This window comes from Manis javanica, chromosome 13, assembly GCF_040802235.1.
Source record: "Manis javanica isolate MJ-LG chromosome 13, MJ_LKY, whole genome shotgun sequence".
Classification (NCBI taxonomy): domain Eukaryota; kingdom Metazoa; phylum Chordata; class Mammalia; order Pholidota; family Manidae; genus Manis; species Manis javanica.
The window spans coordinates 7,421,449-7,436,057 of record NC_133168.1 but is presented as its reverse complement, the minus strand read 5'-3'; the positions used below and the strand labels follow the sequence as shown (position 1 = coordinate 7,436,057).

The 14,609-nt window shown below is 36.9% G+C and overlaps 1 protein-coding gene across 4 annotated transcripts in view; it reads right to left on the bottom strand.

Moving 5' to 3' along the window:
- Positions 1-14,609, bottom strand: part of ASCC3 (activating signal cointegrator 1 complex subunit 3) — a 285,280-nt gene that overhangs the window by 50,055 nt on the left and 220,616 nt on the right. The window lies entirely within an intron of this gene.

Here is a 14,609-nt window from a genome sequence, read left to right as displayed (position 1 = left end):
CTGCTCCCCCTGCTGGACCAATGAGACTTCAACAATGACTTTAGAATACTTAAACTTCACTGGGAGGAGATCAGAAACACTTTGAGGAGAAACCAATTTCTAGCATACGAAAACTACATTTTAAAATGTTTCATCGAATGTTAAGGGTTATATTTATTTTCTACTTAAAGTCTAAAAAATACTGCGCTTACTCAAAGTAGAATGAAGTGACAAATGGTTGGGATTTAGGGAAGAGATTTTATTCCCAGTAAAATAAAAAGTCTTCAATGTTGTTTTCATTATATTTTTATTTCCCCAATGTGACCATATGCATATTGACAAATCTAAATAGCTGTGATGTCATTAAGTTAAGCAGAGAGTTACTACCAATGATAAAAATATCTTCAATACCAAATTAATAATGTTTTACTTTGCCAAATGATTCATGGCAGGACTCCCTGAGAAGCAAACTACCCCAGAATTTTATAAATATAACAATTCATATGAAACCGTCTAAGGTTGTATTTGTCATATAGAAATGTATAAACGGAGTCACCCTTTGCTCTCATAGGACTCCCACGAGTTTGGTGATGTAATCTGCCTATAGGCCAGGCTGGTAACTGACTTTTGGTGAGGACACGGTACACACCTGTCTTTTGCTTTGAATTTTGTTTTGTAAGGAAGACCGCACACCTCCCATGCACGGGGAAAGCTGCAGGAAGCTCCAACCGGAGAGGAGACAGACATAGTCAGCACCTACTCCTTTGTTTTTACTGGGCACTTTGGGTTCTAGTTCAAATCTCCTTAAAATAAATAAGCCAGGCAGAGAAAGGCAGGTACCACGTGATTTCACTTACTTGTGGAATATAAAAACAAAGCAAGACAGAAGAAACAAAATGGCACTAGACTCACAGACACTGAGAAGTGACTGCCAACAAGGGGGGGCGTTGGGGCAGGTGCTACTGGGAGGAAGAGGGGGATAAAGGGGCACAATAACTTGTGATCACAATAAAAGTTGACCACGGGGACTGCTGAACCACTGTGATGTACATTTGAAACCGATGTAAGAATGTACATTAACAATACTTAAAAAAAAAGAGACATGGATTTGTCTTCTATTTCTTTGGTATTCCTCCAAGTACATTGGTTAATGGACACTTAGCAACTCTTAATAAATACTGACAAGCCAAAAGTATTCTTTACAGATGGCTTAGGCTGAGAAGGTTAATGGTGTGTCCTTTTTATGCATCTTGCTTTGTAAGTTTAAATAAACGAGCAAAATAAGAGGCAAGAAGAGGAAAAAGAAAAGTGCAAAACTGCAAAGGGGAAAAAAGCAAAGGGCGTTTCAAAGGTTGCTGGGAGACAGGAATTCTAATTCCAATTCTGCCCTTTCCCTGGCAGGAACTGAGTTTTTATATTATTTTTCCATGCTGATTTTGTCACCTGGGCAAGACTGGGTCTTTGTTTTTTGAAAAAACGAGAAAGTTAAACTATGTGATAAAGGAAATACTGAAGTTCTCTATACTTTGGTACCTAACTCTGCTTAATTAACAACCCTATTTAATCACCAATCTTAAAAATCCTGAAGAATTGACAGTTGTTGTTATGTGGGACAGTTCAGGAAGTCGAAAGTAATTTAAAAAAAAAGGAATAGAAAATTTAGAACAGGATAAACTTCAGATGCCACAAGTACATTTTTTGCTCATCAGAATGTATCAGCTTAAAAATCTTTAGAGTAATTCAACAAATCACAACAGACATATCTGAGACTGGGGCCTTTTTCCAGGAAAACATTTCCCTTTTCTCAGTGCTGTGGAAGGCTTCTAAGTACAGAAAGCTAGGAAGAACCGAAGGAATAATGGAGACTAGGGAAAGTCTCGAGGGAAAGAGACCAAGAGGAGTAGAAAGGTAGCAGTTTTTTTCAAGACATTTGCCATCTGCGCCTCTCCAAACAGTGGCAGGCAGCTCCCCGGCCTGAGGGTCAGAGAAGCTCTTCTCACGAGCTCTGGAAGCTATCCCATTAGGTTTCCCCACTAGGAAGATAAAGAGCAGCAGATGGGATCCTGCGATTGTCAGGAGGTTATTTGGAAATGGAAGGCCACGAGGTTGGTGGTGTTCACTGTCACCCAGTTAACCTTCCCTTCCTTCCATTTTTCCTTTAATGAACTCTTTAATTTTACATGCTGGGTTCCCTACCGATGCTATTCATACCTGCTTTGTCCTTTTTATTTATTTCATCTTAAATTTCTCTCTTACAAATGATTCTTGCTTATTTTTCCAATCTCATACTTAAGAAAGATGTATTTACAGTTTTCTACCACATGATCCACAGTTGTGCCCCAAACAGGACAAAATTCAAGCATTAAAAACAGTATATTACTTAAAATGTTCTATTTGTGGGCAGGGCAAAGAATCCGTGTGCTTTAGAGAAAGGGGACTGCAAACCTGGAAATTTACTAATACTTAAAAATCATATTACTCAAGTTCTCTTCTAAATTTGGAATGGTTCCACTTTATATTAACACATGAAACCTACACTCTGAGCCAATATCTAATGCTTTGTGAAAAAAATAAGAGTTTTACAAGTTTTCAAATTGGATATTTGATAGATAATCTCATGTTTCTGTGTGGTCACAAGAACCATAACAACTGAGTTTATCTTTTAAAAAAATTTATTGAAAATGCTAGGGACAGAATACATTTGAGACATATTCTGCTTTCTTTTGAAGCCATGAATACTGCAGCAAGCGTATTCTTAAATCTGTTCAAATACATTTTCTCTATCTTTGCAATCTTTTCATTTCTGTTACCGTTTTAAAACAGGCTGCCTTCTAGAAGTCCACAGAACATACCGAACCACAGTCCTTGTTTGCCAGGATGACAGGCATTTTCTACTCTAGACTTGGGCTTTCAGTGCCAACATCATTAAGAGAGTCTTCAAATTACTTTCTAAATGTCTTTTTCTCTCAGGATTCTCACTTACGGCTAATTAGACTACTTGCTCCATGCCATGCGATCCCTGTTGCCAAAACTGCTAAATGCTTCAATAAGTGGGAGGAGGGCACCCATGGAGCAGGACAGATGTGATGTCCCTGGTTAACAATACAAGCGTGGAGCAGCTGCCTTAATTATGAGGCTTATTAATTCATGGTGTTAAAAAAAACTTGGCAAGAGTTCGTATAAAATACCTGACCTTTCCAAATAGCATCATATTTTTTAAAACTTAAAATATATGTTTTCAATAAGGAATGTTTAAGTATCTTGCCTGTAATTAACATTTGCATTTAATACCTATAATTCTAAGTTACAAAGTCACACATAATTTTAAAAGTAACTCTACTTCTTAATTGGCTTTTTAAAAGAATATGCCTTTACATTTTAGTGTTTCAAAATTTTGTTTTGCAGTTGGAATTAAATCACAGGGTAGGGATAAACTATGTCTAGGAGAGGAAGTAAGGTGTAGAGAAAAGAGCTCTAAAGAGCTATTTCCTACAGTATCTGGATAAAATTAATCTCATTAAACTTCAATTTTGTTTCTTTATATTAATATGCATCATGAAGGGTTGTTTGATGATTATAGGTAACATATAAAGTGCCTGGCATGTCATAGGTGCATAATAGAAAGCAGTTATTATTTTTTAATGGATGTATTAGAAAGATAGAATTTAAATAAATGGGTTTCTGTCATAGAATAAAATTAGTGAAAAGAAATAGTCTTGATACAGTATTTTGCCTTATACCTAGACCACAGAGTATTTCATTTATTTAAAGATAGTGACATCTAAAAATGTAAGCCAGAAACAGTTCAATTACTTAGAAACATGAGTCAGTGAAAATGAAAGTCTTAAAAGAGGTGTTAGGAGGAGGAAAAAAGGTTAGCAGGAGTATATTTTCAGTGTTGACTGAAATAAAGACATACATATACTGAGTACTAATCACCAGGAATCAGGACCTGAAACTGTAACAGACTGCCGCATTTAAACGAATAAGGAAAAGTGGCGAAAAGATGGCAGAGTAGGAAGGCAAAGTGAAAACGTCCTCCTGTGTGTGCTCTAAGAAGCAACTACAGTGAATCCAACCAGCCCTGATGGCACGCTGAAGACTGCAGCACATACCGTCTACGCCTGGGGGAGAGCAGTGGTCTGCCATGAAGGGCAAAGGGCAGAGCCACGGTCAACTGAGACTCAGGCCCTTCCCCAGCCGCAGCCCACAAGCAGGAGAAAGAGGAACGGAGCGGGAGGGGAGAGACATTCAGGAATCCTACACACCGGGCCTCGGAGACTGGCTCTGGGAACACAGTCCACACTGCACAGAGCTCCGGTGACAAACGGGCTGCACTCCAGGGAGGGCTGGAGCACTCTGGGAGCCGGAGCCTCCTGGCCCTTGGAGGATCAGTACCCTGTGCTGGTCCCCCTTAGAGCCAACACAGAGGCTACAGTTTGAAAGATTTACCAGCAGCAGGAAATGTACAAGAGGGGCTGGGGTTGGAGGGAGCTCTCTCCTGAGGAGGAAGGGCAGGTAGGCCACAATTCCCCAGCCGTCTCTCAGCCCAACTGCTCAGGCAATTGCAGGAGCCAGCCCTCAGAGATCCACCGCCCTTGCTGGTGACTCGGCACCGCAGCGGTGCTGTCCTGCCATCTGCCTCCCCTGGCCTGCTCAGTTCAGCAGCAGTCCACTTTTGCTGACAGGAAGATGGAGGGCGAACCACACTTTCCCAGCTTTCTCGGCCCTCCCTCAGCCCAACTGGCCAGACACCCGCAGGAGTCGGCTCTAAACTCTCTACCTGCACCACTCGCCCAGCCCCAGCACCCTGTGGCATGCCTAACCCACCTGGCATGCTTGGCCCAGCAGTGGTCTGCCATTGCTGACTGGCAGGCAGAAGGCAGCCCTGCCCACAATGAATCCCAGCAAAAGTGCCTCATGGCACACAAAGGGCACTTAGAAGTGAGCTGTGGAATCAGCCACTGCCAGCAGACAGGCAGAAAGGTGGCCCTGCTGACAGCCCACAAAGAGAAACTGCAGCTCAACTACAAAAGAGAACCAGGCACTAGTGAGCAGAGTCTAGAGCTTCTGGGCACCACAGGATGCTCACTTCAAAAAGCCATCACTTTCGAGGCTGGGAGACAGCTGATCTACCTGATACAATGGAAGAGGCATAGAGACAAAATGAGGAGGCAGAGGAATATGTCCCCCAAAAAAACCCAAGATAAAACACTAGAAAAAAAGGATTAAACGAAATTAAGAGATTAGCAACCGTCTTGATAAAGAATTCAAAATAACAGTCATAAAGATGCTCATTGAACTGGGGAAGAGAATCAATGATTTGTGAGAACTTCAACAAAGAGATAGAAACAAAGAAAAAGAGCCACTTGGAGCTGAAGAATACAGTAACTGAAATGAAAAATACAAGAGAAGGAATGAGTGCAGACTGCTGGAAGTAGAGGAAAAAACAGTGAGATGGAAGATAGAGGACAGCTAAGCAACCGAGCTGAGGAGCAAAGGAAAGAAAGATTTCTAAAAATGAGAAGATGTTAAAAGAGCTGTGTGAGAAGTCCAAACAAAACAATATTCACATAATAGAGGTCCCAATGAAAGAAAGAGACAAAAGAGTAGAAAGTCTATTTGAATAAATAACAGCTGAAAACCTTGCCATTCTTAGGAAGGATATCCAGGCCTTGGAAGGTCAGATAGGCACTAACAAGATGAACGCCAGGAAGACAACAACAAGACACACAGTAATTAAAATGGCAAAGGTTAAAGATGAAGGGACAAGTTTAAAAGAAGCAAGAGAGAGGCAGACAATTACCTATAAGGGTAACTCCATAAGGCTGTCAGCAGATTTCTCAGCAGGAAACTTTACAGGTCAGAAGAGAGTGACATGAAATATTCCAACTATTGAAAGGGCAGAAACTACAACCCCAAATTCTCTACCCAGCAAGGTTATCATTCAGAATTGAAGGAGAGATTAAAAATTTCCCAGATAAACGAAGTTTAAAAGAATTCATCACCACTAAACCAGACTTAATGTATATGTTAAAAGGACTTCTTTAGATAGAAATGGTCATAAATCTACATATTTTTCATCAGTGAAAATAAACCTACAGTCAAGGTAGTAGACTAATTATTTTCAAAGCATGTATAAAGTTAAAAAAACAAACATAGTAAAATCAACTATGCATAAAATTAGTCAAGGGATATGCAAAAGTTGTAGATTATGACATCTTATAAAGTGTAAAAGTGTATACATAAGAAAGTCATACATTTAGAATATGTTTGAAATTGAGTGAAAATCAACTTAATGCAGACTGTTATATATTTAGGTAACTAGTTATCAACCTTACAGTGACCACAAACTAAAGCCTATAATAGGTACACAAAATAAAAAGAAAGAATCGGAGGATAATGCTAAAGAAAACCATTAAATAACAAGTGAAGAGTATAAGAGAGGAAGAAAGGAACAGAGAGGAACTACAAAAACCAGAAAAAATTAATAAAAAGGCAGTAAGTCTATACCTTAAATATAAATGGACTGAATGCACCAATCAAAAGACACAGGGCAGCAGAATGGATAAAGAAACAAGACCCATCTATACGCTGCCTACAAGAGACTCATTTTAGACCTAAAGATATAAAGTGTAGGGATGGAAAAATATATATCATGCAAATAATAGGGAGAGAAAAGCAGGAGTAGCAGGACTTAGACAAAACAGACGTCAAAGGAAGTAAGGAGACAAAGAAGGACTACATAACGATAAAGGGATCAATCCAATAAGAGAATATAACAATTATAAACACCTATGCACCCAACATAGGAGCACCTAAATATGTAAAAGAAATACTTACAGACATAAAGGGAGAAATAGATTGCAACTCATATTACGGGATGTAACACACTTATAATGGACAGATCAACCAGACAGAAAGTAAAGGAACAGAAGCACTGAACAACACATTGGATCAGATGGACTTCACAGATATCCACGTAACAGTCCACCCAAAAGCAGCAGGATACACATTTTTCTCAAGTGTACATGGTATGTTATCAAGAATAGGTCACATACTAGACCACAAAGAGTTTTAATAAATTAAAAAAGATTGAAATTGTATCAGGCAACTTAGACCACAGTGGTATAAAACTAGTAATAAATTATATTAAGAAAGCAAAAAACCCCACTAACACAGAGAGGCTAAACAACATGCTTCTAAATAATCAAGGGAACAATAAACAAATCAAAGAGGAAATCAAGTAATACATGGAGACAAATGAAAACACATGGTTTAAAATACTTAGAATGCAGCAAAAGCAATTCTAAGAGGGAAGTTATATAGCAATACAGGCCTACTTTAAGAAATAAGAACAATACCAAATAAAAAAATCTAAACTAACAGCTAAAGGAACTAGAAAAAGAAGAACAAAGGCCAAAGTTAGAAGGAGGAGGAACGTAATTAAGATCAAAGCAGAAATAAAATGGAGACTAAGAAAACAATAAAAAAAAAATCAATGAAACTAAGAGCTGGTTCTTTGAAAAGATAAACAAGAGACAAACCCCTAGCCAGACTTATCAAGGAAAAAGGAGAGGACATAAATGAACAAAATCAGAAATGAAAAAGAAGTTACAATTGATACCACAGAAATACAAAGAATTATAAGAGCAGTCTATGAAGAGTAATATGCCAGTAAGTTGGACAATCTAGAAGAAATGGACAAATTCCTAGAAATGTACAATCCTTCAAGATGGACCCAGGAAGAAACAGAAGATCTGAACAGAGCAATGACCAGTAATGAAACTGAACTGGTAATCAAAGAAATCCCAACAAAAAAAATTCCAGGACCAGATGGCTTCACAGGTGAATTATACCAAACATTTAAAGAAGAGCTAATACCCCATGATTCTTAAAGTATTCCAAAAAGTAGAAGAAGGAATACTTCCTAACTCATTTTGTGAAGCCAGCATCACTCTAATACCAAAACCAAAGATACTACAAAAAAAAAAAGAAAATGACAAACCAATATTCCTTATGAACATAGATGTAAAAATCTTCAACAAAATATTAGCAAAATGAATTAAAAAATATATCAGAAGGATCATCCATCATGACCAAGTGGGATTTATTCCCGGGATGCAAGGATGGTACAATATTCATAAGTCAAACAATGTGATACACAACATTAACAAAAGGAAAGATAAAAATCATATGATTATCTCAATAGATGCTGAAAAAACATTTGATGAAATTCAATATCGATTCATGATAAAAACTCTAAACAAAATGGGTATAGAGGGTATGTACTTCAACATAGTGAAGGCCATATACGACAAACCCACAGCTAACACCATACTCAATGGTGAAAATCTGAAAGCTTTTCCTCTAAGATCAGGAACAAGACAAGAATGTCCACTCTCACCACTCTTATTCAGCATAGTACTGGAGGTCCTAGCCACGGCAATCAGACAAGAAAAAGAGAGAAAAAGCATCCCAGGTAGTAAGGAAGAAGTTATACTGTCACTATTTGTAGATGACAGGATACTACATAGAGAAAAACCCTAAAGACTCTACCAAGAAAATATTAGAACTAGTAACTGAGTTCAGCAAAGTTGCAGGATACAAAACCAATTTAAAAAAATCTGTTGCATTGCTATACACTAACAACAAACTGGCAGAAAGAGTAATCAAGATAATAATTCCATTTTCAATTGCATCAAAAAAAAATACCCAGGAATAAACCCAACCAAGTAGGTGAAAGACCTGTATATCCTGAAAACTATAAGGCACTGATAAAAGCAATTGAAGATACAAATAAATGGAAATCTATCCCATATTCATGCATATGAAAAATTAATATTGTCTAAATGGCCATCATACTCAAAGTAATTTATAGATTCAATGCAATCCCTATCAAAATACCAATGGAATTTTTAAATGAACTATTGAAATTTTATGGAATTTATATGGAACCACAAATGACCCTTAATAGCCAAAGCAATCCAAAGCTGGAGGTATCATGCTCTCAGACTTCAAGCTATACTACAAAGCTGCAATAACCAAAACAGTACAGTACTTGCATGAAAACAGAGCAACAGATCAACAGATCAATGGAACAGAATAGAGAGCCCAGAAATAAATCCATGCATATATGGTCAATCAATAAATGACAAGGGAGGCAAGAATATACAATGGGGAAAAGATAGTCTCTTCAATAACTGGTGATGGGAAAAGGGAACAGCTACATGCAAGAGAATGAAACTGGATTACTGTCTAACTTTATATACAAATGTAAACTCAGAATGGGGTAAAGACCTGAATGTAAGTTATGAAATCATAAAAGAAGAAAACATAAGCAAAATCTCTTGAAAATAAGCATGAACAATTTTTTCCTGGACTTATCTCCTTGGGTAAGGGAAACAAAAAAATGAACAAGTGGGATTACATCAAACTTAAAAGCTTCTGCACAATAAAGGACACCATCCACAGAACACAAAGACAACCTATAGTGCGGGAGAATATAGTCACAAATGATTTTTCTTATAAGGGGTTAACACCCAAAATATATAAAGAATTCATGAGACTCAACATAAAAAAAACACAAACAACCTGATTAAAAAATGAGAGGAGGACCTGAATAGTTATTTATCCAACGAAATATAGACAGTCAACAGGCACATGAAAAGATGCTCCACATCACTAATCATCAGGGAAATGCAAACCAAAATCATGATGACATTTCACCTCACACCAGTAAGAATGGCCACTATGCAAAAGACAAGAAATAACAAGTGTTGGTGAGGAGGTGGAGAAACTGGAACCCCCGTACACTGTTGGTGGAAATGTAAATTGGTACAGACACTGTGGAAAGCAGTATGGAGGTTACTGAAAAAACTAAAAATAGAAATACCAAACAACCCAGTAATTCCACTTCTGGGAATTTACCCGAAGGAAATAAAATCCCTGATTTACAAAGATATATGCACCTTTATGTTTACTGCCACATTACTTAACAATAGCTCAAATATGGAAGCAATCTAAGTGTCCATCAACAGATGAATGGATAAAGAAGAAATGGTACATAAATACAATTGAGTATTATTCTGCCATAAAAAAGAAACAAATCCTGCCATTTGTGATAACATGGATGGACCTAGAGAGTATTATGCTAAGTGAAAAAGCCAGGGGAAGAAAGAGAAATACAATATAATTTCACTTATTTGTGGAACCTAAAAACAAAACAAAACAAAACAAAATGAACAAAATAGCAGTAGATTCGTAGACACTGAGATGTGATTGGTGGTTATCATGGGGAGGGGTGGGATGGGTGAAAAGAGATAATAGTTGAAATAGCTGAAGGGGTAAAGAGGCACAAAATCTCAATCATACTATAAATTAGTCATGGGAATGAAAGTACAGCATAGAGAATATAGTCAATGGTTCTGTAACATCCTTCTAGGTTAACAGTAACTGCACTAGTTGGGGTGACCATTTAATAATGTAGATAACTGTTGAATCATTATGTTGTATGCTTGAAATCAATATAACATTGTGTATCTACTATACTTCAGTTTAAAAAAGGAAAAACAAACAAAATTCCCCATAATATTCTGAAGAATAAAAATATTCCAAGTCAAGGAGAAAAGAAAATGCTAATGTCACACAGGTCTAATCCCAACCTGCCTTCCCTGGTCTGTAATGAAATGATCATTATCTAATACACTAAATATGATAGGCACAATTCCATCTTCTCTCTTAATTCTTTAGTAGTTTTACTGTTAATAAATTCATTCCATTCCTTTTTGAATCTATATATTTGGCCTATATTATATCCATCAATTGAAGTAATATATTCTCTGATTTTATTGCTTGTAGGATTTGATGGAACTTCCTACTAACTGTTACTGTATTTGAGATCTAAAGAGAACCTCTATTCATACAGGTCATGGTTTTAATTCGAGTTACACTGATTCAAAGCCTTTGCTTTTCTAGACTGACATGCCCTAAATAGCGTCTGTTATCATTTGAGCAGCTCACTTCGGACCACTGAAACTTTCTTCATGATGTTCTTCTAATGTGGGGCCAGCAGAAATGTAGAGCAAATCTCCTGCACAGGGAAGATTAACATGCAAGATAGAATATTATGACCTGTTATTCATTCATTCATTCATTCGTTCATTTGTTCGTTCATTCATCCATTCATTCATTCATTCATTCATTTTTAGGGACTCTTTTTGATGATGGGCAACATTCTGCTGCCATTCTTAAGAGCATCACACTGAGCTAGGTGGCATCTGTCAGTAGCAACACTGAAGTGTCTTACATAGTTTGTTACCAAGGTCTGTAGTTTATATATGTATTAACACACACACACAACAGTTTCTCAGTAACGTTCACTATTCTATCTCCTACCCTTAGAAGGAACCTCACACACTGGAGGCACAAAACAAATACGTTTTGGATGAATCAAGATATGGTCTGCGGGTAGGAATGGGACCAGTGGAATTTAAGATGGACAAAGGTAGCATACCATATTAAAGATAAAACATCTAAAGTAGGCATGTTTCATTATATGATTAAGATCTTTCTTGAGACAACTGGATTTAGCTTCACTCCTTCCTGTTTGGAAAAGCTATTTTTGTCTTTAAACTGGTGACTCCATTCTTTAGCCAAAAGGGTGATAATGTCAGTATAACACCATTTTTCTAAATACCAGACTGATGCCAACTATCCTACTGGGAGAAGTGAAGAACAAAAAGAGTTCAGAAGATAGGGCATAAATGTAGCAAGTGTATGACATTTTTCGGTCAAAACTGCTAACTTCTGCTATGGACACTGTGGAAGAGGGAGGTCTTCCAACAATACTGTGAAAGGAAGCATATCATGAAATGACCTAATTAAATGTTTCCTCTTTTATTTTTGAGAGAAGATGGCCTTTCTGGTAAATATTATGCAGACAAAAATTATTTCCCTACTTAAAAAGAAATTCTAATTCTTATCAGAAAAGTTAATAGCTATATACAAAATAACTGGAAAAGAGTAAGAATTCCAATTTATTTAAATAAAATAAACACAACTCTATGGTCAAGTATGAGACTTTAAGTACATATCTTCTCTAAAGGAATGAAAGGTCTAAAAAAGGGTACCTATGAATACATAAAATCAAGAGATCACTTGAAACTATGTTTTGGTGTTAACTGAAGAGAAACAGTGGGCTTCTGTATTTTTAAATGCTTGGTGAAAATTAATTAATGTTTTATCACTGATTTTGTCATTCTTTGGTTACATTCTAGTTTGTTTTCTCTGTACCAACAATAATTACATTGTAAAGAGGACCTGAAATACTCTCTGACCACTTCTTCTTGTTTCAAAACCACACGGAGAGTAATAATGCATTTCTGGACGTGACAGCAGGGAGATTAAGGAGGCTCTGTGGGCCATCTAGGAATCTGTGGGTGCTCACAGAAACATTTAAAAGCAGAACCTCTCAATGACAGGATGATTTCCAGAAATTGCCCTGTTAATTATTTCAAACACAATCAAACATTATTATTTAATGTTTCTCTGTTAGTTACACATATGTTCTCTAGTGAATAAACAGTAATTCTTGAGACAAGAAATTAAGAAGACAATGGTGCCTACAGATGGTGTCCATGTGCTTGCTGCAGTTCTAATGCCCCAGTATCCTCACTCATGGCGAGGTCTCACTGAGGTACTACAGACACGGACACAATCTAGCAGAAGCTGAGACTTTCTTGGGCTAAACACCACTGGATGAAGAGACTGTATCATTGTTGTTGTGGAAATCATTAAGGGGGTACATTGAACAATACCTGTATGAATATACTGTTGTGTTTTCCATACAAATAAGCAAATAAATAAATATACATGCACATGATTTGTTTAGTTACTCACAAAAGAGCTGGCTTGCTTTTAACAAAAATATACCATGAGATCAGTGGAACTGGTCTTAGGCTGTGTAATGCTGGAAAGCAACAGGCCGCTGAAAGGCTGTGGACAGGACTCTCGGTCTGGTCCATGCCTTTTCATGGAGATGACTGAGAGGACAGTGATTTAATTCCCCTGGTACTGTTTGGGGCTTTTTAGTGGGGTGGAGGAGGAGGATACAGAATGTAATGGCATATGGTTTTCAGAAACCTCCTTTATAAACAATGTGCATCCAATCTTAACATGATATACTGTGTACCTCCCATGCAGTACCTTCCACCTCGTGTGTGTGTGTGTGTATGTATGACATGAAAGGCAGCACAGTACAGTGGTTAAGAACCCTTATTCAGGTGCTACACTGCAAACTACTCACTTGCTGTGCAATCTTGGATGAGTTGGATAATCTGTAAAATGGGAATAATAATGGGGGGGTTATCAATATCCAATGAGTGGTGGTTTTGGGGATTAAATCAGTTTACCAATGTCAAGTTCCTAGAATAGTGCCTGGCACATGAAAAGTACTCAAAGATGTTAGCTTTACTGTCTGTGTTACCAAGGCAGACAAGTACTTAAAAATATTAGATTAAGTAAATACAAGGTAGGTAAATATGAAAGAAAAACTATATTCTTAAATATAACAGATACGAGTTTAAGATGCTTGCCCAAATTAATTAACCATTATTCTACTATCTTTCCTCCAGATAAATCCTGTTTGGATGAATCTGCAACTAGAAAATTATAAAAACCTCATTCTTAGAGATCTAAAAAACTCATTGTTTTTTTAAAACTCTTACCTCAGAAATGAATTTTTAATTGTACAAAAAATTCATTTTTTTGATAGCTGCCTCATATATTTTCATCCTTTACTTTTCTATAGAGAAAATAGTAGCAGATTCATACAGGACCCATCCATCCACCAATTTACTAACATCTCCTACTCACTACATGCACTTGGCCCCATGTTTCACACAAAGTCTGTACACTAATTTCTCAAAGGGAAAACACTGAAACATTAGAAAACGGTGAATGGGATTTTGAGGCTTGCTGAGAATGATAAAGCAATTAGGAAAGGTGGGAAAATAGCTAATAAATAAATGGACTACCTCAGAATCAGGAAATTTATAAGAGAAGGACCTTAAAGGCATTATAGTCCAATGGCTCTTACCTTTTTAAAAAAGCACAAACACACCTGAGGAATGAGGTATTTGTAGCATATAACCTCAGGTGCCGATGAAACTTTGTGGTAAATTGTTATACTTAACAAAGACAAAAAAATAAATGCATATATAGTATTCAGAGAGGAAGATGAAGAAAATTTTAATAGTAATTTTAACTTTAATATGAAATTTAACTCTTATTCTTGACAAAAAGGCAAAAATGAACACAATATAGATTTCTTTTGTGTGAAAATCTGGTTGTAATTTGTCTTTTTTTTTTGAAGGGGGGAAGGAGAGAGTTGAACAGCTTTTCTGGCATTAAGTCTAAGAGAACTTAATCATGTGGATCCTTATAAAAAGAAACTTTAGTGAACATCACTGATTATTCAAATGAAGCAATAAGAAAGCTTCCAATTATAATCCAGAGGGATTATTATACTTAAAAGATGGTAACTTGGCTACTGAGGACGGTCCAGCTTATATCTGTTAACCTGGCTTAAATATCATATGACCCCACTTCATTCTCAGAAGGACCCAAGT